The following is a 27323-nucleotide window of genomic DNA, read 5'->3' on the forward strand; positions in this document are numbered from 1 at the left end:
AAAGCTGCTCAACATCACTGATTATTAGAGAAATGCAAATCAAAACTACAATGAGGTATCACCTCACACCAGTTAGAATGGGCATCATCAGAAAATCTAGAAACAACAAATGCTGGAGAGGGTGTGGAGAAAAGGGAACCCTCTTACACTGTTGGTGGGAATGTAAATTGATACAGCCACTATGGAGAAGAGTATGGAGGTTCCTTAAAAAACTAAAAATAGAATTACCATATGACCCAGCAATCCCACTACTGGGCATATACCCTGAGAAAACCACAATTCAAAAAGAGTCATGTACCACAATGTTCATTGCAGCACTATTTACAATAGCCAGGTCATGGAAGCAACCTAAATGCCCATCGACAGACGAATGGATAAAGAAGATGTTGTACATTTATACAATGGAATATTACTCAGTCATAAAAAGGAACGAAATTGGGTCATTTATAGAGACATGGTGGGATCTAGAGACTGTCATACAGAGTGAAGTAAGTCAGAAAGAGAAAAACAAATATCGTATATTAACGCATATATGTGGAACCTAGAAAAATGGTACAGATGAACCGGTTTGCAGGCCAGAAACAGAGACACAGATGTAGAGAACAAACATATGGACACCAAGGGGGGAAAGTGGCGGGGGGGCGTGGTAGTGGTAGGATGAATTGGGAGACTGGGATTGACATATATACAGTAATATGTATAAAATAGTTAACTAATAAGTACGTGCTGTTTAAAAAATAAATAAAATTCTTCCCTGGTGGCGCAGTGGTTGAGAGACTGCCTACCAATGCAGGGGACACAGGTTCGAGCCCTGGTCTGGGAGGATCCCACATGCCGCGGAGCAACTAAGCCTGTGAGCCACAGCTACTGAGCCTGCGCGTCTGGAGCCCGTGCTCCGCAACAGGAGAGGCCGCGACAGTGAGAGGCCCGCGCACCGCGATGAAGAGTGGCCCCCGCTCGCCGCAACTGGAGAAAGCCCTCGCACAGAAACGAAGACCCAACACAGCCAAAAATAAATAAATTAATTAATTTTTTAAAAATCTATAAAAAAAAATAAAATTTAAAAATTCAAAAACAAAACCAAAAACGATAAAACAAACAAGCAAAATGAAAACAGACTTATAGATACAGAGAACAAACAGATGGTTGCCAGAGGGGAGGGGGAAGGGGTTGGGCAAAATAGGCTCAGGCAAAGAGGATTAAGAGGTACAAATTTTGACTTATAAATGAGCAGGGATGTAATATACAGCATAGGGAATATTGTCAGTAATACTATGATAACTTTGTATGGGGACAGATGGTTACTAGACGTTATGCCAATTACTTCGTAACGTTTGTAAATGTTACATCACTATGTTGTACACCTGAAACTAACATTATATTGTACATCATCTATATTTCAATATATAAAATATTTTTTAAAAGAGCAGGAAGGAACATTTCCTATATTCTCTGGTCATTCTCATTTAGACCCAAACTGTTCTTCAGATGTGGCAATGAGCTGTTCAGGAATTTTATTCAATTAGGATTAATTCAGTTAGGATGTCTAAAAGGTTTTTGTGTCCTATCTCCCACCAGTTACCTCAGACCATTTCTTTGGAGTTAAATACATTCCAAATAGGTATCCCAATTTTTTCCTCAAAAGCAGTACTGACTCAGGAAAGGTTTCTAATATCCTTCACAGTAATGCTTGAACCCTAGAAGAACCACATAGCATATTAGCCTAGTTATTAGATTTTATTTTAAAACTCCAACTGGGAAAGATTTGAACAATAGGAGTTCAGAATTGAGAGCAGTAATCGTTGTACAGCTGATATTTATTGAGCCCTTATAGAATGGAAAACATAGTGCCACACCTCTTATACAAATTATTTCATTTGAATCTTACAATATCCCTATGAGGTAAACACTGTTATGATTTTCATTTTCAAATAAGACTAGATTTGTCATTAATATTTCTTCAGGTCAAGTGGCCACGAAGGACTTCCCTGGTGGCACAATAGTTAAGAATCCACCTGCCAATGCAGGGGACACAGGTTCGATCCCTGGTCCAGGAAGATCCCACATGCTGCAGAGCAACTAAGCCCATGCGCCACAACTACTGAGCCTGCTCTCTAGAGCCCGTGAGCCACAACAAGAGAAGCCACCGCAATGAGAAGCCCGTGCACCGCAAGGGGAAGAGTAACCCCCGCTCCCCGCAACTAGAGAAAGCTGCGCCCAGCAACAAAGACCCAACGCAGCCAGAAAAAAATGGCCACCAAAATGACAAAGGGGTAGAGTTAGGGTAAGAGTAATAGAACATTTTTTAATATATCCCCCTCCAACCCCCTCACTTCTCCAATGTTCTCTCAAATATCTTATTCCATCAACCAAGGTGGTTCAAAATTCATTTATTTGTCCTACTGCTTCCCTGACATGGATTGGTTACTAGATATATCCCTGAAAATTATCCAGGAAAAAAAAAAAAAAACACAGTGAAACCTTAAAAGAGTCAATTAAAGACATTTAACTCTTTAAAGGACCCAAGAATGAAATATGCCTCCAAGAAAAGAGTATATGCAAATTATGAAATTGTGAAAGCTAAAAATCCAACAGAGAACCTAACTGCCAGGCTAGCCCCATGAACAGACTCTTCCATGTAATTCAGTGGAAATGATTCCACTGGAGTTATGCAAAAGAGAAGGAGAAAGAGAGATTTGCTGAGAAATGTAGGATCAATTAGGCCAATATAATGAAGAGCTTTGGTTGATATGCACCCTTTGGCCAGCTCCCTCCCTCAAAGAGAAGGCCACAGCTGAGAGATTTCTTACAGAGGCACGTGACTACCTGGGGCAACGGAGTTAGTACAAAAACACATTTATAAGATGACAGTGACAAGCTAGCTGATGATGAAATCCAGCTCTAAAATATACCCAATGACTTACATCACCCTTGGAGTTTCCAACTTAATATTTTCTCACAGTGTCTAACCGCAGAAAAGCTGGATCTCAAAATCTCCATAAAGGGAGAATACTTAGGAAGCAGTTACATAGTAGATCCTTGTTTCTATTTTTGTTGTTGTTGCTGTTGTCATCATTAGCTATGTTTTACAATATATCTTCTTTAATGGAGACACAATGTTCTTCAACTCACCCGTTCTTAGAAGTATGGAGTTGCAACAGTGGTGAAGGTGTATCTTTTCAGTGCTCAAGTCAGAGGTAAAATAAGTTCTTCTTTCTCACTGCTCCACCAGCATCCAGACTTCCCCTATAAAACTTGTGAGGATGAAACACTTATATCAGCATATAAATGAATGCAAAGAATCAGTTGCATTTATACATAGTTGCAGCAACAGTATACATATACAAAACTCTAGGGCTTGTGAAAAACTGCTGGTACAGAAAAAAATAAGATAAAGAAAAGAAAAGGGAGGAGAGGAGATAGAAAAAGAGGGAGGGAAGGGGAGGGGAGGAGAGAGAGAAAGGAGAGGAGAAGAGAAGAGGGGAGAGGAGAAGGAAAGGAAAAGGAAGAGCCCTTGGGCAAATACAAGAGGTGAAAAGACTTCATTTGTTTTATGCCTCTTAATGTCATGAGTTTATCTGTATTACATGCATTATATCTGTATTATAACTCTGGAGGTAATTTGGATCACCCTCATTTTTCAGAAAGAGAAATCGGTGCTTAAAGAAGTAAAGTAGGCTATGCTACTAAAAAGCATCAACCCCAGGATTTGATCCTAGGTCTCCATGATTTTAAAACTACCCATTCTCTTTCATTTTATCTCATTACCTTTCTTCCCAAGAGAATGCTCCTTTGATGCACACTTTCAATTCTGTAAGTGCAGATAACATATATCCAGTGGCAAGAAGACGGAAGTATTTTCATTGATTCAGAATGAGGTTATTCTTCTTCTCATCAAAAGAGAGACTAGATGTAGGAGAAAGAGGAGGCAAATATTCATCCTGTGATTTGGCTATGACCTAAACACAGACGATATTTCCTGATCCCTCTTCCTAGGCCCCTTTATCACCTGGACAGTGTGTAGAGAAGAGAAATACATTGAATATGGTATACCTCTACTCAGTAACTAGAATACAATAGTTCCGTCTTCCAATTGTAGCAAATCTAGCAAATAAACCTGTGCTCCAAATCCTCTTGTCTTTTTCCTCTCTTGAAGCAACTGTCTATACACAGTCAAGTCTTTATGACAACCTTAGCAGTTCCTTGAGAGGGTAGGCAGACAGTCCAGTGGTTAAGTCCATGGGATTTGGCATCATATCTAGGTTTAAATTCAGGCTCCATCATGGATGTGGCCCTGGGGCAAATTATTTTACTTCTCTTCTCTTTCTGTGGTTTCTCAATCTCTAAAATGGGGATAATAACATCTCGGAGTTGCTATTAAATTTTTGTAAAATGATGTGCATAATGTTCCTAGCACAGTGCCTAAGACATAGAGAGTCAGCACATTTTTCTTGAATTATTGCTCTGATCTAGCTCAATAAGCTATCGAGGAGACAAATTACAGTACTTTGAGTTAGCTTTAAGGTCTAGGGAATTATTCTGATGGCTTCCATTTGCTACAGTGAAGTTTATCTGGAGGAAAAGAAGCTGTTCAAAAAGCTTTCTCAAGAGACCTGAGCTATTCAGGTTGTCCCAATTTTTTTCCTATGTTCTAAGTCTAGTGCAAACAAAATTGCAACCTATTAAGTATTTAGTATTTAATATAGCTGATAAATTCATTTTAGGTCCAGTTTGTGATATTGCAGTATGGTATTGTATTATTGTATACATATAATATTGTTTAATGAATGTGCATGGTGATTTATGAGGATTCTAAAGAGCTTTAACCACAATTTTGAGCAATTTACATCATAGTAGAATTTTAAGTGTCATATCTTCACCTTTACAGCATATTGCTCAGTCTATATGGTTTATTTAACAACAAGATCTCGGTGAAGAATACAGCCTCCAAGGATAACATTAGACTTTAAATGATCTGCTTTTGACCTGCATTGTAGGAAAGAGCAGGGACAGCCCGTGTATTTTACTACTTCCTCCAGCAAAACCACAACTACCGCCAGTACCCAACAATTACTGCTCCTCCAACCTATTCTACTTCTTAAACATTGACGGTTGGAAAAAAATTGACTAATTTAGTGAAGCTAAGTTATTTGTATGTTTGCTGAGATAGTACTGTGAATTACCATAAAAACCTGTGCCAAAAGCAAGATATAGACGTTGTAGTGGTGATCAGAGGGTTCAAAGCCCATTTCCAACACTAATTAACAGTGTGGAGTTGAATAAATTAACCTGTCCAAGCCTCAATTTCTACATCTACAAAATCTAGACAGATTCAAAACAGTGATTATTCCATTAGATTAGACTAGATATTTTGATTAGATAGTGTTAAGTGTTCCATATACAATAAACACTCAACAGGTAGTAGCTACTCTATGCTAGAATACAAACAATTCATTTTCAAATTATAATTCTACCCCTATTTCCCTTTTCCCTTTTTGAAAAATCTACATATTTTTCCTTTCCACTCTTTATCCTACAGTATTATTTGTGTTTATAAAACCTCCTTAAATCCTTTGTGGAGGGAGACTAGGTATTAAGAAAAATGCATACACACAAGTAACTCAATAACATTTTTATCTTTCTTCAGAGAAAAACTTTATAATCTGAGTATTGATCTTGTGATTTCAAGATCTTGTGATTTTTTTGCACAGTGGCAGATCATTTGGTGCTTTCTAACTTGAATACAAAGTGGTGTCTCAGGAGAGGGTCAGGAGGGTTGTGTGAGGATCCTAATGAAGAATACTCAGGCATCTTTGCCTTCAAACCTCTTTTCCCAGCCAAGATGGAAAATGTGAGTTAAACACTTCCACTCTAACTGACTCATTTGGCAGAAAAATATGTCCAAGTGCCAAGAGGAATAGAAAACAAAAACAAAAACAGAAACTCGTGGGGAAAAAAGCACAGGAAGAAGGAGGAGAAAAGAGAAGCATGTTATATTCCATCAAGCTATTAAAAAAATTTTTTGAGGATTAAAAAGGAAGACGCATTGACCTTCACAGGTGAAAGCAGAGCTCTGGAAATACAACACTTCTTAAAGTACATTTCACACCAAAGTATCTCTCAAATACACTGTCTTTAACCCTTTTATGGGAAAGATAAATAATGGAATGAGGTTTAAGTATCTAGAAAGTTTATGTCAAAGAAGAATTAAAAGACAGGTTTATGGGGTATATTATCCCATTTAATCAAAAAACAATTATTTAGCACCAGCTAAGTACAAGGCATTCTGCTGAAAATGCAGGTGAGAAACAAACAAGGCATGGTTTGTGCTGGGAGTTTACCATATATTAGAAGCAAAATTCAGGTATGCAAATAAAAACATGTGCATGTCATAAACTTTAGGATGGAAATACCAATTATGCAAACACAGGGAAATATTTTCTAATTATTGCCAGGTTTGGACTTTTTTTCCTCTGTAAAGTGAGGGAGTTGTCTCAGGCTCCTCAGGGCTCTTCCAGCTTTAATATTTTGTGACAATATATTTATAAAAATATTTATTTCACTACTTTTTAGCAGAGAGCTAGAAGAATTTTGCCTTTAATAAATTAGGCACTTGTACCAGAGAATGCAGAGGCTTTTGAACAAATGCCTTGGTTCAGTAGGACAAAGATATTCTCACTGATTAGCAACTGGAGAAACAAAAAACAATTAGCCAAAAAAAAAAAAAAAAAAGTATTTTAATCTGATTCCTTCCACTTAATCCTGCATTCTTAGAATGGGTTTAATTGACACTAACATCCTTTTTCTGGGATTATTATTCTGTTTGACTAACAGCAAATATATTTGATAAAAAGTGTTTTAATCTGCCACCATCACACTCCAATTTTTGTAAAATAATCAGGTATGAAATCTCAGCTAACTAAAGAATAAATACTAAAATATTATGGCATGTATTAGTTACAGCTGCTCTAGACAAAATGAAGTTTCACTTCCACTGTTCCCTCTTTCCTGCCCTTTTGCTTCACATTGTGATAGGCATGCCTGTGAGAGTTGCAGAGATTAAATAAGATAAAATTAAATGACACATGTAAAGCCTTTAATAAATAATAGCTCTTGTTACCGTTGCTATGGTTATTATCATTATTTATGCATTTTATTTTTTTCTGCCATTCCTCACTTTCAAAGGTAACTCCTACATGTAAAGCTTCCCAAAGTATGATATGTGTAGTACTAAGAGCACTTGAGAAGACTTGGGGATGCACACAGACACACACAAAAATATTTAATTTAGAAGTCATATATTTATATTAAAGTATATTTGAAAATTTTACAGCTAGCACATTAACCTAGTGTTTTAACAAATATTATTATTATTAAATAAATGTAATTATGTTAAAAATAGTATATTTACAGAAGCACAATAGTACAGGTGGTATGTGAATATAGCAAAAATTATGAAGATGGTGCAGCAACAACTGAAGTTTGGGAAACAAATAAAGCATAAACAACTGCTTTCACAATCTAACTAGTAGGGAAGGAGTGCCACATTTTGAAAGAGGCAAATCTCTCCCCTACTAGGTCACAAATCTCTTAAGGGAAAATTCAATCTTCATCTGGGTCAGTATGTTAACACGTGCTCAACAACTGAAAGCTACCTAAATTTGAAGGTAATTAAAACTGTGTGTGTGTATGTGTGTGTGTGTGTCTTTAATCAGAACATTCCCCTTATTCAGAGAGCTCTTACTGGAGAAAAATATCTTACAAAGGCAGCAAATATGGACAAGGCTTAAACCGTAATTCATACCTTATTCAACACCAACAATTTCTTACTATTGAGAAAAACCTGTGAATATGAGACAATCTTTACCAATGTTTAAAATGCATGGATTAAAAAACCTTTAGATTTCTAATATATGTGGGGAAACTTTTAACCACTCACTCTTCACAACATTGGAAGAGTCTAAGCACATAGTAGCATTCAATACTGTTTTGTTAAATGAATGATTAATGTGGATATTATACCAACAAATAACCTAAAGCTTCACAATCGTATAAAGTACAGACCTGATAGCCCTTTACAATTGGTTGGGGAGGGAGCGAAAAATTAAAAGAAACAGATGGAATTAAAATTCCTATATAAACAATGTTATAATAGTGTTACAATGACAGCCTATTAATAGGAATGTCATAAAAACTCAATTGTAAATAGATTTTCAAAGCATGTATATATCTCATAAACAAGGCAACACATTACCTAATCATAAATATTATAAATTTAATTGATTTGGAGGGTTTAAGAATATCATTTAGCATCAATCATTCTTGTACGATTATGTAACGAAAGAGACTTCAGAGACTCTTGCTGAAGCATAAGGGCTTTTTGAGAAGTAGGTTCAGTCATACCTGCTTTTCTTTCTTTAACATGATAAGGCCAAGGTGAATATTCTGGTAGAATATTTTAATCTTACTACTGGGTCTGAGTACTTGTGAGACAACATGCTGAAGACACTCAAAGACAATGTGGATTGAGACCCCTGAGAGTGGTGCTTCCAGCAGCGCTGCAGTGGTGGCCTTGTCTAAGGCAAAGTTGGGGGGTATGGCAGGGAGGGTGGGGTTTACTCTGGACTCACAGTGAAACAGATGAACAAGTCTTCACACATCCGTGAATTTTATATGTTCAAATCTATAGATACTCTTCCATGCCATACCTTTCCAAAGAGCATTTGAGCACTTTGTTTTTTAAGAGACTTGGATTATTGAGCTCTGCAAATGGTAATATTTTTCACTGAGTACTACAATTATTCATCACAGATCCTCAAAGGCAGGAAATGTCTGGTTCACTATTATATTTCTAGAGCCTAGGTCAGTGCCTGATACATTATAGGTACTAAGTAAATATTTGTTGAATGAATGAATGCATGAGTTTGGAAATGAATGCTTCAGTCCCTAGAGAGTTGGCAGAAGAAAGCATTTGGGAGAGGGAATAGGAAAGAGAATTTCTGAAATCCAAAGTCAGGCCATTTATTTCAGTTCCTCTTCCGCCTACCAGGCCTAGCAATGAGAGAGCCAAGCAGTGATCTCACCTGTAGAACCTGCTGGGCTAGTCCAGTCAGCAAGTGAGGTGAGTCCAACCACTCATCAAACACAGTAAACTTGGCTAATAGATTCCCAGAAGTACAGTGTGACTGCTCTCTCCATCCAAATATGCCCTGCTAAGCTAGATCTAATTATCCACCATGGAATTCGGCCAGTTACACTGAGATTATGGTATGTTGAGAAATTTGAACTTTAACCACACATAAATAAAAGCATGGGGATCAGGGCCACTGCTTCTGTGTGATTTTTGAATTTTTTTCAAACAGAAAACAGTTGCTTTGGAGCCTGTGAGTTTTCAACTGGAAGGAAATATATTGTAAGTCAAATTGATCCAATTTTTTAATGTAAAGTGTCTTCAAATGTCTTTATTAAAATAATTTAAATTTATTGAATAATATCCAGATATAGCTAAATAAAAATATCTAAATAAAATACAACACCTTTTATTAATCATCAAAAAAAAAAAACCTTTGTTAGGTGCAGAGAAAGAAACAAGGTAAGTAAAATACAGTCTCTGGTGCTGCCTTTTTCAGTCAGATTTCAACTGAACTAGTTCAAAACCCTAAGAAAATGCTCTCCTTCCTCCTTCGGCAATAGATGCAGAAAGGTTAAGTCTTTCCAACTTACAATAGAAGGTCATCATGAGAATGCCACATGTCCCTGCAGTAGAATTAAACAAATTTTACTGTTTCTCTTTAAGCAAATTTTCCTGGTAAACAAAATTTGTCTCAGGGTTATGCTGATGTGATATTCTCAACCTTTTTGGGTATAGCTGGGCAAAGTCCTCTCCAGAAACGAACTAGAGGTTGATCAGAGTTTTCTTCACTTTGAAAAATGGTTCCCAGTAGGACCCCAAAGGCTAGACAATTTCCACAGTTACACTTTTGTTCGCCTTATATGCAACTCCTCCGGATGATACCTATTGAAGAGGTTCAGGTGCGCATGTAACATTTGTTCTCCTCACTACTTCAGAACTGACTCCGAAGTTTTCATTTTCTCTCTTTTCCTTTCCTCCCAATGTATCCCTTTTCTCTTTTGCAATAATGGACACCAATTTGCAACATGCCTTCTCCTTATCTCTTTTCTCTCTTACACCGTTAACTCTCTGGTACATTTGTTTTCTGTTTTCATGGGAATTTCTGCCTTGCCTGAGAGTTATTTAATGACAAGGAGGGAATGGTGTAAAACCACAGGAGTGACTAAGAAAAGTCAAAGAAAGCAAAGCTAGTTCTACTGGCAGTGAGAAATGATGGAAAGAATGCTGGATTGACTTCAGAAAACCTAGGGATTGGTTCTGGCACCAAGGATTGCCTGGTGGACTTCGAATTCAGGGAACCTCTTGTATTTCAGTTCCCTCGCCTACATGATCAGCATGCTCACACTGGCCCTGTCTACCTGACAGAAATGACAATGAAATTGAATCAGACTGCAGAAGAGTTTTATGTTGCATTCATTTAGAAATTGTATATCTCTGTATTACATGAGATGTGGTTGTTAATGATATTAGATACCCAGCTGCAAAGGGGGCAATCATGCACACCAGCTGCCCCAGCCTGCTGTTTACTCTTACCTAGACTGGACTAACTCAGGGATATTTAGGAGTTCATTCTTCAAGGTACAAGTAATCCATATATATGAGCAATCCTACCATTTTTAGTATACTCTATCTGGTTGGTTGCCTTCATAAAGCTTCTCCCAGCTTGCTTTATTGACAGTCTGATGCTGACCATGATCTCCTTTTCAACCCATAAGCACTGCCCACACCCCCAGATGCAATCTGGTTGTTTGTGAGCATCTGGATTGGACTAGAATTGAGCAGGGTGATGTCGCTCTGGAGTCAGATTGGCTTGAGTTCAGACACTGGCACTATAATGAAATAGCTGTGACACCTTTAACTTGTTATTTAATTTCTCTGAGGCTACATTTCCTAATTTGTACAGAGAAGCTACTAATATCTACACTGTAGATATTACAGTGGGATGAGTAAAAAACAATAAAGATTTATTATAGCCCAAGAGCTAAAAGTAACATACATCACAAATATGGGTATTTGGAATTGTCTAGATATTTTGAGTTATAGTCTTAAAAACAAAAGATTTTAGAGAGAAGCAGCTGTGCAATTAGAGTAAGAAACACTTTGTGGTTTCTTTGAGCTCATAACTCTTGAGTAGATTATCAAATCTGTACTGGCACAGTAATTAAGCCTAGTAGGTACTTAATTTTTTTTGATAATTAAATGAGTAAATAATTAAATGAATGAATGAATGAATTCTTCTGAAGTAAATTTGGAGAAATGTTGCATTTCACATCTCTCCTCTAGGTGGCGAAATGATACCTCCTATAGTGTATTGCATTTCCTTGTCTCAACAACTGACCTGAAAATTGTACTTTAAAAATCCCTAACTTTATTTCTGTCCTAGTGTAGAAGTACAGTCATAAATCTATTTTCTTCCAAAGTTATCTCTTTATTTGTACATCTTTAAGATTTTAGTCCAAAAAATTGTTTATAGAAAATCATTCAGAAATATGATTGTGTAAGTACTATAAAGAAATTGAATTGTGCAAGAGACTTTTCAAAGCACTTGTGCAAGATTACTTTGGGTACTTTCAATTTTCACGGAGTACTTACTCTTAGGAAAACATTGTTTTGTCCAAAGTTCATTATTATTTTTCTAGGGAATTCACTTTCCCCTAAATAAGAAAAAAAAAAAAAGCAATTCTACTAAAAACGATTTTTTAAAACTAAGCCCCAAATATATATTTTTTCTTCTAGATTCATTGTGACAGGAACAGATAAAACTAAGAGCTGAATGCATTATCCTGTAAACTGAATACAGAAGAACAACTAAATGAGATAAATTAACCCAAATACCTCGCTTTAATTTTCCTTTGAGCCAGGATATGAGTTTCCTGAATGATTTAAATAATGTCCCCCAATTTCCACTTCCCTTTATAATGACATAGTCTATATTTTCTTACACAAGAAATACAACTGGAAGATATCTTGGAGTGCCGTGAAAGCTAAAAGGCAAAGCTAAAAGCCACCTGAGAGCACACCAAACAGGAACAGCAGGAACTGAAGACGGGAGGGGATGAGTAAAAAGAACAATGACATGTTATAGCCCAAAAGCTAAAATTAAATGCATGTAAACAGTTCTTGTTGAAACTAGAAGCCAAGGTAGATTAGGCAAACCAGGCAAAGAGTTCTTTCCTGCCAAAACATGCCAGCATAAGAATCATCTAGCACTGAGACACGGCTAGTGATAGAAGTGAGGTTAACATTGGAAAACCACAGAGGACTCTGAACTTGTGTGGCAGCTCTTAAATTCGACATAGTAAAGTAGGTACCTAAAACCCATGTTTCTTCTTTATCCCACCCAAAAAGTTGAAAGCCAGTTGTTCAGATACAGAAATATGAATGAGAATTTCTAGTGGTGGTAGAAACTTTCAAAAATACAAAGATGAATAAGGTATGGTCCCTACGCTTAGAGGAGTGAAGAAGCCAGGCATGTACACAAATAATTATATGAGAGCAATCAAGAGAAAGGAAGAGAAAGGAAGGAGCTAAGGCCAAATTGGTATGTTGATATGAGAATGTGGAAGAGTCACGTTTGAATCCCATCCCACAGGTGCGTTAGCAGCAACTTGTCTGACCAGAGTCCAACCATAGTATTAGTTTTTGCTGGATTTCCAATTACACCTACACTGCTGGGTCTCTGATGCAGCTCAATCATGGAAATAGACCTGAAGTAGATATAAATATATATAAAACACCTTTCCAAAAGCATTTTGGGCTTGTTTCATGAGATCATTCTTAAAGGCATACAAGAAGCCAGGAGTTATGGAAGAAAACACCACCCATTAAATTAACGTACAATTCCTAACTTTGTCATGAGCACACAAGTGTAAAACCTTTCTAAGTAAAATAAGAAACAAGCTAAATATCCATTAATAGGGGAGTATAAATAAATTATAGAATATCTCATACAGTGATTTTAAAAGAATGAGGTAGCTTAGCATAGAGACATGTCCATATGTATAGAAGTGAAAGAAAACAATCAGGAGGAAACAATCTAGGCTAAAACTTGCTTTGTTATTTGATGCAACTTAAATACTTTTTCTAAAGGTTAAGCAAAAGCAGAAAATGGCACGAATACGTAAATAACGTATGAAGTATTATGCATTCTTTACTTGTCACTGTCATGTTTTATCTCCAGGGTTATAATGATTTACAGTGAATTTTTTTTTTTTTTTTTTAGATTTATTCCAGACTTTTATTTCTTAATTTCTTTTGAGACAGGTCTTCCATTGAAATCACTTCCAGAAACCCAGATTTATAGAATTGCCATTACATGATGCTATCTTTTTTTTATTTTTAATTTAATTTAATTTTATTTATTTATTTTTGTCTGTGTTGGGTCTTCGTTTCTGTGCGAGGGCTTTCTCTAGTTGCGGCAAGCGGGGGCCACTCTTCATCGCGGTGCGCGGGCCTTACACTATCGCGGCCTCTCTTGTTGCGGAGAACAGGCTCCAGACGCGCAGGCTCGGTAATTGTAGCTCACGGGCCCAGTTGCTCTGTGGCATGTGGGATCTTCCCAGACCAGGGCTCGAACCCGTGTCCCCTGCATTAGCAGGCAGATTCTCAACCACTGTGCCACCAGGGAAGCCCTACAGTGAATTTTTAATTAAAAATTTTTTGAGTGTTTGGATTAGTTATTTTACCTACCAAAAAAAATATTTTGTCTTAAAGTATTGTCTTAAAGTGCAGTGTGTAAAGACTTTTAATATTATCCTTAAATATTACTAGGTTGTTTTAGACCCTTTCTCTGGAGCCACTTTTGCAAGCTTTATCTTCATTAATGTTTAAAGCCTTCAATCTAATTAGCCAGTGCACACTATAATTTCAAGTCAAAAAGAGAAAAGTGAACTTTGACCCAGTTTCTGTTATTAAATGGATATCTTGCCTTCATACCAGCCCAAAGCACATTTGTTATCATTTGTCTTTAGTCTTCATTATAAGAAAGGCAAAAGAAAAGGAGAGGAGGGAAAAAAGCTCAAGAAAAAAGAGAAAGGAACTGACCATCTTTTCGATAGTGGGAATTGAAAGTCATCTGTTAAATGTAGCCCCTACATTTATGATAAGTCAACATCCCAGGCCCCATTCTGTGGCTTCTGCCTTACTGTACAATTCTCTCCTCTAACAAAACATTCTCTTTGAGTAAGTTCATGTCTACAATGACTCAAGACCTTCAGATGTGATCATAGCCTTCTTTCCTTCTAGGGAAATTCATAAAGATATAGAACTAGAATCTCACTTTCATGAACCAAATTCACCTCTAGAAATGAGGCTGCATGCCACAGAGAGAAAGCCAGTACAGCATGCACAGTAGGTGAGACTCAGCCCAGCAGCTCAAATCAGCCAGTGAGGTTTCACAAAGAAGAAAAAGGCAAATACACAGAGAAGCAGCCACTACCTTGATGCCCATGTTACACAAGTGGAACAGGTACATCCACCCTCTCCTGGTGCCAGAGCCCAAGCCAGACACACCCAGACTCTCCCACTCCCAGGGCCACCAGGGCTGGTCTGAATTCAGTCAATAGAAGCTTATAGCATGGGGAGAGGTGAGAGCTATATTTGATGCCAATCAACATATGCATGATTACCCAACAAGGAAAATGAAGAAAAGCAACACCTGTACCCGTTTCTATTAAATTGTTTACAAAGGACTTGAGGTAGAGAACTTAGAACTAAGAGAGAATGGTATTAGCTCAGTAAGTACGAAATAAGCACCAACCCTCTCTAAAGCAACTTTCCAATTCCAGTAGAAGAATTTTCAATGATGAGCCAGCAAAACACAGTTCCAACTGCCCTCAGTAGCACTTATTGGTTTGCTGTAAATACATTAGTTAGACTGCTGAAACAACTGAAAAAGACTAAGAGAAATTAAAATAACAGTACTGTGATGATGATGATAATAATTATAGTTACTATTTATTAAGCACTTATTAGGCACCAGTTTGCTGTATTTAGCTATGTAGCTTAATCTTCATAATAGTCTGTGAAGTAGGTTTTATTGTTCTCATTTTACAGATAAGGAAGCTACATCAAATGTAAATTAAGTATCTTTCCCAAGAATACTAGCTAGAGTTAAAGAGCCATACTCAAACTCCACCTGAACTGTTTCCACTTATACCAGGGGTCAGCAAACTATGACCCTTGTGTCCAATCTGTCCTGCTGCCTGTTTTTGTAAATAAAGTTGTACTGGAATGCAGACATTCTCATTCATTTATGTATTATCTATGGTTGCTTTGGTGCTATAACAGCAGAATTGAGTGACAGAAACCATATGGCCCACAAAGGGTAAAGAGTTTACTATCTGGCCCTTTAGAGAAAAAGTTTGCCACCTTCTGCAATGCAGTATGCCATTAAGAATTTTTAAAAGGTTGAGTACAATAAATACTTTCAGAGAATTATGAAATTCTAAGAAATGGGAGTACACTGCAATCAATTTCGTTGTTAGGGCATTCTGCCTGTGCATAGATCTTTCTTCCACTCCTTAAAAACTCTGCTGGGGAAAGAATATTTGTTTCAAAAGTTAGAATCTGAATTTTATCAGGTAATACCAGTCCTGCTTCCAGCTCCTTCTCACTTTAAGTTCTCACAGGACATCTCATCAAACTAGGCACCTAAGAGAGAAAGAGAGGAAATAACACAATGAAAAAATAGTGCTATAGTTTCAGGGAACTTCCATTCCATTCTCAGACCCTGACTGCCTGCCACAGGGGGACTCCAAAGGAACAGCATGCCAAATTGCAGGGTTTACTTAGCTTAGGCTTGTCAGATTGGTGCACCTGGGTGGATGAATTTATAGACTAGGATAATAGAATTTTAATATGGAAGGAACATTAGCTAATAACCAACTGAGATGATAGAGTTTATCAACTTGAAGAACAAAAACCCAGCAAAGCTGGGTAACTTGTCCAAGATTAAAAACATATCAACAGAGAAAAGGCCTCTCTTATCCATTCTACCACACATTCAATAGGATCTATTGAATCCTATTCACCAGTGTCCATATATTCACTAATTTCATGTCCTTTATCAAGGCCACAACTTCGATGGAAAGAGCACCTTTGGGGAATTAAGCAGACTTGGGTCCAAGCCCTGACTTGGTCGCTTACTACTTGTGTAAATTTAGGAAAATCAGTAAACCACTTTAAGCCTTAGTTTTATATAAGTAAAACATAGTTGATTGTTCCCTAACTTTAGAGAAGATAAACTGAGATAGCACATTCAATGCCTAACAATGTTTCTGGCACATAGTAGGAACTTTCTCAATATATGGCAAACACTAGTATTGTTCTTACAAGATGAGTAAAACTGCATCACCTCAGTCTCCTTTTGGACCAAGGTCAGTAGGTATTAGCATTTGGACCAGGTAGCATCTCACTGTTCAAGTATAGATGATAACCTGCTAGCTGCATAAGGTAGAGGTAAAGAATTCACCTGAGAAAGCTAACTTTTACGTTTCTAATCAAGACTTGTACCAGTTGCATATAATTGTTATTATATGTATAATTTATGGACAACCTTGTTTTTAATTACAAGGTTTTTATTGGAGAGACAGGTTTTGGGGTGAGTCTGCCATCTGACTTGCCAGCACTTGTTGGAAGTTTTTACGTGATTCATTTACGTGTGTGTGTATGTGTGTGTGTTTAGGAGTGCTATTATTAAATTTTGCTGGCATATAGTGAGGAATCTGTGATTCAAATTCGTCCATATATACACCTCCCCTACAACCCACTCTATCCCTTCACATACCCCACCCCTCTCCCATTTATCAAGGGCTGGTTTCAGATTATTTTCAAGGTCGTATACAGATAGGCTCACTTGGAATGGTCCTTGCCTAATTCTCTTTAGCTACTTGTACATGGGAGATAGTAGCAAACACTGCTTAAAATTGAAAATCTTTTCAGTAAGATCATGTAAAGCATGCATGTTATTTCTTCATGCTCAGTGTTGTGAATTTTGTAGAAAGAGTACCTGCAGAAAAAACCATCTTCCCATCGAAGTCAGCAAGTGGTACTGATAGATCAGTGCTATAAACTGCCTACAGAGGAAAAGAGAAAACATGATTATACAAAGCCCACAAGGAATAAAGACACCCTCACAAATAGAAAAATGAAAACAAAATGGAATGGACAGCAATGAAGCAACTCCATGATGACTAGATAACACCAACAACCAAACCTTTGTTAAGTACCTCCTGCATATGTACATGAAGCTTATATATGAAGCCCAGGGCAGGACATTGTGGAAAAGTATACGTGATAATGTTTTGCAGATGGAGGAGTTATCTTTTGTGTTGCTATTGTCTTTAAGTTTCTAACTGCTCTATTAATTAAAAGCATAGGAAAGAGTAGAAGAAATGAAGAGAAAGAGGGAAAGAGAGAGGGAAAGGAGGAAAGAATGGGAGAATGAGAAAGAAAAAGTGTCCAGTGTTAGATATCACAGTCCATTAGAACTGCAAGCACTTGGGGCCCATGCACAGCCATGTTCACTTGATCCCACCTTACTGAATCACTTCTTAAAATGACCACTGTGGACTTATGTTATATGTTGCTGAATAACAAATTAAATCACCCCCCCTCCTAAAAATGAATGACTTACAATGCCTGTGGGTCAGGATTCTGAGGATGGTGTAACCGGGTCCTCTGCTTCACAGTCTCTCACCAGGCTGCAGTGAAAGTGTCCATCAGGGTTGGGGTCTCATCTGAAGGCTCACCTAGGGAAGGAGCTGCTTCCAAGTTAACACACATGATTGTTGGCAGGATTCATTTCCTTGAGGGATGTTGAACTAAGGACTTCAGTTCCCTGCCAGCTTTGGCTGGAGACTGCCCCCAGCTCCTCTCTCCTATGGCAGCTTTGCTTCATCAGAATCAGCAAGAGAGAGAGTCTTCTAGCAAGATAGAAGTGATAATCTTTTGTAAACTAATGAGGGAAGTGATACCTCCTCTAAGTTGCCACATTCTATTGGCTAGAAGTACTACGTTACTCAAGTGGAGGGAATTACACAGGCATGAATCCTAGGAGGTTGAGCTAATCGAGAGCTATCTGAGAAAATGCCGACCACAACTTGGCAATCTACTCTCAGTATTTTTGTTTGCTAATTTTTTTTTTCTGTCTGATCGCTATTCAAATTACCACAAAAATTCCAAAATTGTCATGGCTAAATAAACAAAACTTTACCCTTGGTTCTAAGTTTGTGTTCCTTAGAAGAGGTAGTAGTACGTTAGAAGCATTGGGCTGATATAGAGAAAGCATGAGTACAGGCCCAGTTCTGGAAATTTACTGGCTAAAAAATTTTATCCATGAACCTGATTTTCTCATCTTTGAAATGGGAATAATTATACCTTCTCTGTTTGCCTTATATAACTGTTATGAGGACCAAGGAAGATCACATGTGTCAATGTTTTCCAAAGTACAGTAACATAGCACTGGAGGTGCTTGAGATGATTATAGGTGGTACATGGACTATAGGAGGAAATTTTTTCAAGTATTTGTTTTTAGAGTACATTAGAAAAAACATAACTTGCACAGCAAACCCATGATTTTACAGCTAATGTTGCTTAAATAAGACTTAAATGAAGTTGGGGAAAAGGTGAGTCAACTTGAAGAAAAATATTAAGAAAATAATATAATAGATAGTCTAAAAATAGGGCAAACATTGTGAAAGTGGTATACAAATGATTGCATAAATTTTAACATGCTCAATAAATGCATCAAATCTTATTCATTAATTTATGCCCCATGATTCTGGTTTAAGAAGGTAACTAGATATATTCTTTGTTACTAATGGAGCAAACCTAACTACACCTGGTTAAAGAGACGACTGCTTGAAAATCCAATTCTAAATTTTTTGACTACAAATAATCCATCACCTTTTTTATTAATAAAACATTTGTTCCCTGTGCATTTTCTTTTCCTAGCAATGTATTAATAATAACTTCCATTTATTAGGAGCTTACTGTATGCTAAAACGTGCGTATAAAATTTCAATTAATATGTATCCTATGAGGAAGATTGTATTATCATGTCTTTTGAATGAGGAAACTGAAGCTTAAAGAGATTAAACAACTTGGCCAAAATAACTCAGGAAGAAAATAGCAAAGCTAGAATTTAAACTCAGGTCTACCTAGCTCCAAAGCCTGTTTTAATTCTACTCTGCCAGTAATGTCTTAAAGGACTGAACTTCTACTCACTATGCCCACACCTCATCTTTTTTTGACTTCTTACACTTTTACATTTCAGCATTCCAATTGTTTTTCCTCTGGAATGTGGGAAAATATATCAACACCAGGGCATTCAAAACAAGGTCAGAGAGCGAGTATTTTTTTTTTTTTTTTTTTGCCAGATACCCAAACAGGACATACACATTAAACAGAATAAAAGAAGCAGTTGCTTCCTGGCCCAAACTCTTTCACCCAACTCACTCCAAAGGGTAGAGGAGCAAACAGAAAGATAAAGTTCAGGCACTTCCTAGGGCTCCTTCCAGGCAGGAATGTTGGTACTCACCACTTCCTCTGTATGTCCTCCCAACCAAGGACAAGTCTACAAGCAAAGAAGCACATTACCCATGGGCTCCAAACACCTGGTGAGCTATTTAACTGCAAAGAAGTCTTGCCTCAAGAAAAGACAGCATCTGCCTTTTGCTTTTTCAGTATGACATGTAAATTCTGACTAAAACCAGATTTTCCAAGTAATAAGGGTAACTAAAATGTGTTTAATTCTCTTTTCAAGAAAAGCTTTGAGCTTTATGTCTTTAGATCAAGAAAAATAGACTTGAAAATCTACTTTGAGAAAACTGATTACTAAAGTTACAGCTCATGAACCAGTGGGAATTAGAATTCAGGAGATTGCATAGAGTGGAAGGTCCTAGATGAGAAATATTACTTCCTATACTCAGATTATCCACTATCCATTTTGTAATAGGAAGCAAGTTTTTGCTTATTTGAATCATGGGGTATTAATACCACAATATTCAGACCTTAGTGATCACATACAAGGTAAAATGTACTTGTAAAAAGACAAAGTTAGAAGTAAATACATGAAAATGGAAAATTATATGTAAATATTTGAAAACAGGCCATTGGAATATTCTCTAATAATATACAGATTAAATTTAGAAGAGATGTCTTCCCATTGCTCTTCTCTGCCCTCATAGCCCTGGAAGATGACCACCACTAGCAGTAGTTGTGTGCCTCAGTGGCACATACCATACTGACTACCACAGAGTCTTGTGGGTTGGGGTATACACCAGATGGGAGATGCCATCATAGCACGGCCACCAACATTCTCTCTTCTCTGAATCCTTTAAAGAGTCCTGGCCAGTATTCCTGCAGAACTTCCAACAATCTGGATTGGTCAGACTGTCTCCTCTGTGATTGGATTCACATCAAACGTTCCATCAAAAACACCATGTAGATGAACCTCAAACTGTACTAACAAAGTATACATCAAAATCAGTAACATTGTTTTATAAACATTATCTAATACTTCACTGTTAAATTTCAAGTGCTAATTTGAGATTAGGGTGCCAAATTTAAAATCCTAAACTTGCCTTTATATTGCTTATGTTTCTGCTATCTCTTTACTTGAATTTGTTTTGAAACTTTCATTTCAACACTGCCTTGATTATAACCACATCAAACACAATTTGAGACTAGAGTGTCAAAATTAAAATCCCAAAACTGCCATCATAATGATACTGAATTTTGGTTTATGAGAATTGTTTTAAAACTTTCATTTCAACTACGCCTTGGTTTATAACTGTATCTAGTTCTTCAACACCGAATTATGAGTACTCATTTAATATGGGAATAGAAAAATTAGAAACCCAAACCCAACATGCCTTATTCTGGTACCTAGGTCTGTTTCTTGAAGCTTTTATTTTAACTCTACCAAGGTTTCTCTAAGATGAATAATAATTTTGCCTTCAGTTTATGATTTTTGTGGAAATGGTTTTATTATTGATTCACTCATATAACAAAAATTCTTTTTAAAGTCTTTATATGATGTGGGTATTGATTTCTCATAAGCCAGACCTTGTATGTTTGAGGGTGGAGTATAAAATATGAAGTATATTCAATTTTAAAATAACCTCTTTTAAGTGTTATTTCTATACTTTGATTAACTTTACAACAAAAATTGCTACTCCTGCTAGAATATAAGAGCCATGAAGATGGGGATCTTTTACTATTTTGTCAGTGATGTATCTTAAGAGCCTAGAAGAGTGCCTGGCACATAACACTCAATAAATATTTGTTGAGTGACTATTAGATGAATTGAACAATCAAAACAGACTTGCACACAGAAATGAGCAACCATGAAGAAAAGCATTCCTCATTCAGAAAGGGCATTATTTTTAGATAATTTTCTAATAATATTGCCTTGCTCACTATTTTTTTCACTTAGTAAGAGTGTATATATAAAGAGAAACTTTAGAAGAAACTCTTATCAGGGATATTATGTGGTAAATGCCTTCTCCTGGCATTGTTTCTGAGTGTTTTTTATGTAGTTCTCTGAATTTTCTCAAATAGATTATTCCAAGTTTGAATTCAATAGATTATTCTAGTATGAATTACAGGCATACCTCATTTTATTGCACTTCACTTTATTGTGCTTCACAGATATTGTGTTTTTTATAGATTGAAGATTTTTGGCAACCCTGCATCAAGCAAATCTATTGGCACCAGTTTTCCAACAGCATTTGTTCACTTCGTGTCTGTGTGTCATATTGTGGTAATTCTCACAATATTTCAAGCTTTTTTATTATTATTATATTTGTTATGGTGATCTGTGATCAGTTTCTCTGATATTACTGTTGTAATTGTTTGAGGCCACCATGAACTGTACCCATAGAAAGAAGGCAAACTTAATGGATAAATGTGTGTGTTCTGACTGTTCCACTAACCTGCACTTCCCTGTCTCTCTCCCTCTCCTCAGGCCTCCCTATTCACTGAGACATGACAATATTAAATTTAGGCCAATTAATCACGCTACAATAGTATTCAAGTGGAAGGAAGAGTTGCAGTTCTCTCACTTTAAATCAAAAGCTAGAAATGATTAAGCTTAGTGAGGAAGGCAGGTCAAAAGCCAAGACAGGCCAAAAGCTAGGCCTCTGCACCAATCAGTTAATCAATTTGTGAATGAAAAGGAAAAGTTCTTGAAGGAAATTAAAAGCGCTACTCCATTGAACACATGAGTGATAAGAAAGTAAAAGAGCCTTATTGCTGATATGGAGAAAATTGTAGTGGTCTGAACATAAGATCAAACCAGCCACAACATTCCCTTAAGAAGCCTAACCTAGAGCAAAGCCCTAACTCTCTTCAATTCTATGAAGGCTGAGAGAGGTGAGGAAGCTGCAGAAGAAAAGTTTGAAGCTAGCAGAGGTTGGTTCATGAGGTTTATGTCTCCATAACATAAATGTGCAAGGTGAAGCATCAAGTACTGATGTGGAAGCGGCAGCAAAATACCCAGAGATCTGGCTAAGATAGTTAACAAAGGTGGCTGTATTAAACAACAGATTTTCAATTTAGACAAAACAACCTTGTATTAGAAGAAGATGCCATCTTGGACTTTCATAGCTAGAGAAGAGAAGTCAATGGATGGCTTCAAACATTCAAAGGATGGGCTGACTCTCTTGTTAGGGGCTAATGCAGCTGATGACTTGAAATTGAAGCCAGTGCTCATCTACCATTCTAAAAATCCTAGGACCCTTAAGAATTATGCTAAATCTACTCTGCCTCTGCTCTATAAATGGAACAACAAAATCTGTATGACAGCACATCTGTTTACACGTGGTTTACTAAATAAATATTTTAAGCCTGCTACCGAGACCTACTGCTCAGAAGATTCTTTTCAAAATATTACTGCTCATTGACAATGCACCTGGTCACCCAAGAGCTCTGATAGAGACGTACAATGAGATTAAGGTTGTTTTTTTTCATGCCTTCTAACACAGCATTTATTCTGCAGCCCATGCATCAAGGAGTAATTTTGACTTTAAAGTCTTATTACTTAAGAAATACATTTCATGAGGCTACAGCTACCATAGACAGTCATTCTTCTGATGGATCTGGGTAAAGTAAATTGAAAACCTTCTGGAAAGGATTCACCATTCTAGATGCCATTAAGAACATTCATGATTTATGAGAAGAGGTCCAAATATCAACATTAACAAGAGTTTGGAAGAAATTGATTCCAACCCTCATAGATGACTTTGAGGGGTTCAAGACTTCAGTGGAGGAAGTAACTGCAGATTTGGTGGAAATAGCAAGAGAACTAGAATTAGAAGTGGAGCCTGAAGATGTAACTGAATTGCAGCAATCTCATGATATAACTTTAACAGATGAGGAGTTGCTTTTTATGGATGAGCAAAGAAAGTGGTTTCTTGAGATGGAATCTATTCCTGGTGAAGATGCTGTGAAGAGTGTTGAAATGACAGCAAAGAATTTAGAATATTACATAAACTTAGTTGATAAAGCAGCATCAGGGTTTGAGAAGACTGACTCCAGTCTTGAAAGGAATTCCACTGTGGGTAAAATGCTAGCAAACTCCATTGCATCTACAGAGAAATCTTTCGTGAAAGAAAGAGTCAATGGACACAGCAAACTTCATTGTCGTCTTATTTTAAGGAATCGCCACATCCACTCCAATCTTCAGGAACCAGCACCCTGACCAGTGAGCAGCCATCAACATGGAGGTAAGACCCTCCACCAGCAAAAAGATCATGACTTGCTGAAGACTCAGATGATGGTTAGCATTTTTTAGTAATAAAGTATTTTTTTAATATATTTATTTATTTATTTTTGGCTGCGTTGGGTCTTTGTTGCTGCACACGGGCTTTCTCTAGTTGCGGTGAGCAGAGGCTACTCCTCGTTGTGGTGCACGGGCTTCTCATGACGGTGGTTTCTCTTGTTGCAGAGCACGGGCTCTAGGTGCGTGGGCTTCATTAGTTGTGGCTCACGGGCTCAGCATTTGTGGCTCGCGGGCTCTAGAGTGCAGGCTCAGTAGTTGTGGCGCACGGGCTTAGCTGCTCCACGGCATGTGGGATTTTCCCGGACCAGGGCTCGAACCCGTGTACCCTGCATTGGCCGGCAGATTCTTAACCACTGTGCCACCAGGGAAGTCCCTTTAGTAATAAAGTATTTTTAATTAAGGTATGCACTTTATTTTTTTAGACATAATGCAATTTAGCACTTAATAGACTACAGTGTAGTGTAAACATAATTTTTATATGCACTAGGAAACCAAAAACTTTGTGCAACTTGCTTTATTGCGATATTTACTTTATTACAGTGGTCTGGAACTAAACCTACAATATCTCCAAAGTCTGCCTGTATATTTATATCTTGGGAACATGTCCTTATATACAAATAATCAAAGAAAATGTTAAGACTACAATTTTTTAAATAAAAAAGAATTAACAGTGTAAAGAAGTGTAAAAAGATCTTCAGAGTGATTAAGCAAATTTAGGGATGGAAGAGGTGGTATCAACATATTTTATCAAATTTTTTTGCTGGACAAGTTTCAGAATTACTATAACATCTACTATTTTTTTCTGAAAAATAAATGAATCTTCCATGCTAAAATTGTGACATAAAATTTCATTTCTACATTTGTCAGTATAAATTAGTCTATATTTAAAATTTGCACTCCTCTCTGAGCTCTAGACTAATATTGAACATCTTTCAGCTCTTTCTAATATTGAACATCTCCACCCTGGATATATCACCATGTCTCAAGTTCAAGCTCTCTGAACTCAAACTTGTGCTCTTTACCTCAAACTGCATCCTCATCCAGTGTTCCCTGTTTTGGTAACCATGATCACCAACCTCTTCAGTTGTACAAACCTGCATAACATCTTCCTCTCCTTTATCTTCTCTCTCAAGATTATTGCTAAACACTGTTGAAGTTATTCCTTAATTGTTAAATATATCGTAAAGCATTCTACTTCTCTCCATCTTGCATACAGACACTTTAGTTCAAACTACCATAATCTCTCCTCTGAACTCCCAGCCTGCTAGTATCCAGTCTCGCTTCTTCTCCAAACCATTTTCCAACGTGCATCTAAAGTGATTTTTTTCTTTTTTTATATAACTGAAAATCTGATCACATCACTTCGATGGCTTCTCCTTTTCTTAAGATAGAGATAAAAATTCTTAACTTGGCCAATACTGCCCTGCAAGATCTTGCTGTGCTTCTTTTTCCAACCACAGTAGCCATACTCTCCTCCTCCATCCCTATGCTTAACCATAACTCCTTCAATATGTCCATGCTTTCTCCCACCTCAGAGCTTGCCAGTTGCAGTTCTTTCAGCCTGGAATGCAACTACTGCCCCATTCCTTTGATTAGTTAATACCAACATAATCTTGCAGATCTCACCTCAAATATCCCCTTAATTTCCTTGACCACCAGACTAAGTCAGTTCCCTCATTATGCATTCACAGAGCATCCAGGACATTTACCTAATGGCAGTTACCATGTTTTGTAGTTAATACTCTCTGATTTGCTCATCACTTACACCTAGCACATAGTATCTGATATTTAGTATGGACTCAATATCAAATTTCTTAATGGATAAGTAAAATATTTTACAGATAGCTAATAGCTCAAGATTTTACTTTAGCATTGTTACTGAAAATATGGATGAATTAAATGTGGATTAAGAATGTATTTTTAGGAAGATATGAACATGTTGGTATTATTTACATCACACACATGACATATTGGTAATATATGAGAGGACAGCTTCATGAGAGGCAAGAAAGTTAAAAGCAGCAAGAAAAAAAGAGTCCATCGGGATACAAAGCTGCAGAAAGAAACTACAGTCAGATGAAGACTGAGATTATTGTATCTAGCAACAAGAAAATCATTGATTACCTTGCCAAGTGGTTACCCAGATTCTGAATGAAAGCCAGATTACAAAAGATGGAGGAGTGAATGGAAATAGAGATAACATTCCTTTTCCAAGGAGCTTAAATTCTGAATATGTAGCTTCTCTAGCAATGCATAAGGTAATTATTTGATTGTGTCTGTGCTGTGTGATTAGATCTATAAGAGCAACAATTTCAGATGAGAAAAAAAATCCACTTTTCATTTCACATTAACTCACGAAGATGGAGGCCTGAATGTAGGGCTGGCTCCACAACATATCATATTAATCAAATCTTCAAGCCAATTCATCCTACTGAGATATTTGTATATGTGCTTGTATAGGCACATGCATTTTTTTAAACAAAGAAGCCTCGTAAAATTTTTAAAAACGTTCTAAAAAATTACTACATTTTATAGAGAGGGTTTTATGCCAAGAGCCCTGGGGGGTAAATATACTTCAATAGAAATGTATGAATCATGGATTTCCCTGGTGGCGCAGTGGTTAAGAATCCGCCTGCCAATGCAGGGGACACGGGTTCAAGCCCTGGTCCGGGAAGATCCCACATGCCGTGGAGCAGCTAAGCCCATGTGCCACAACTACTGAGCCTGCACTCTAGAGCCCGTGAGCCACAACTACTGAAGCTTGCCAGCCTGGAGCCCATGCTCCGGAAAAAGAGAAGCCACCGAAATGAGAAGCCCACACACCGCAATGAAGTGTAGCCCCTGCTCGCCCGTGCGCAGCAATGAAGACCCAACGCAGCCATAAATAAATAAATAAATAAATTTATAAAAATGAAAAAGAAATGTATGCATTATACCTAATGAAAGATTAGTACTAAACATAGCTCAGAAATAACATATCTCTGAGGAAAAAAACCCACAAATTAAATATGTAATTTATGCCAAATAACAATCTTCAAAAGAAAACTAAGATAAAGTAAAATTCTCAATTCACTGATCTTTTTTAACATATTTCAAGAAATTAAGTAACTATCTCTACTTTGAGAAAATGTTTTTCAGGTAACTCAACCTCTCATTCCCCCTCCTGATATTCCATCTACAATAGTAAGAGTTGTGAAATTCACCAGATCCTAACATTAAAACTAGACATCCAATATAAGAGAAAGACAGAGAACTTCATGTCACAAGTAATTACTGACTCCTATATTGTTGTATTATTCAACATGTCTAAGTTGAGCAGTAAGTTCTCTGGACATTCATGTAGGTGAAAATGTATGTAAATATTCTGATCTAAGAAACTAATTATGTTTTATTTATAAACACAAA

At 37.0% G+C, this 27323-nt stretch overlaps 2 long non-coding RNA genes across 3 annotated transcripts in view; one reads left to right on the forward strand and one right to left on the reverse strand.

The window, feature by feature from the left end:
• Nucleotides 1–17894, reverse strand: part of LOC118896652 — a 29593-nt gene extending 11699 nt beyond the window's left edge. The window contains exons 1-5 of the long non-coding RNA XR_005020234.1: nucleotides 17769–17894; nucleotides 17142–17208; nucleotides 15722–15784; nucleotides 3769–3906; nucleotides 3133–3254 (exon numbers count right to left, since the gene is read on the reverse strand). This is a non-coding gene — a long non-coding RNA (uncharacterized LOC118896652). The remainder of the gene's footprint in view (nucleotides 1–3132; nucleotides 3255–3768; nucleotides 3907–15721; nucleotides 15785–17141; nucleotides 17209–17768) is intronic.
• The window catches only part of LOC118896650, a 127638-nt gene extending 107098 nt beyond the window's left edge, over nucleotides 1–20540 (forward strand). The window contains exon 4 of one of the 2 annotated variants that reach the window (XR_005020232.1): nucleotides 19703–20540. This is a non-coding gene — a long non-coding RNA (uncharacterized LOC118896650). Of the gene's footprint in view, nucleotides 1–766; nucleotides 807–19702 lie in introns of those variants that run through there. The other variant, XR_005020230.1, reaches the window with a different exon arrangement.
• The last annotated feature ends 6783 nt before the right edge of the window (nucleotides 20541–27323 follow it).

Source organism: Balaenoptera musculus, chromosome 6, assembly GCF_009873245.2.
Source record: "Balaenoptera musculus isolate JJ_BM4_2016_0621 chromosome 6, mBalMus1.pri.v3, whole genome shotgun sequence".
Lineage (NCBI taxonomy): Eukaryota > Metazoa > Chordata > Mammalia > Artiodactyla > Balaenopteridae > Balaenoptera > Balaenoptera musculus.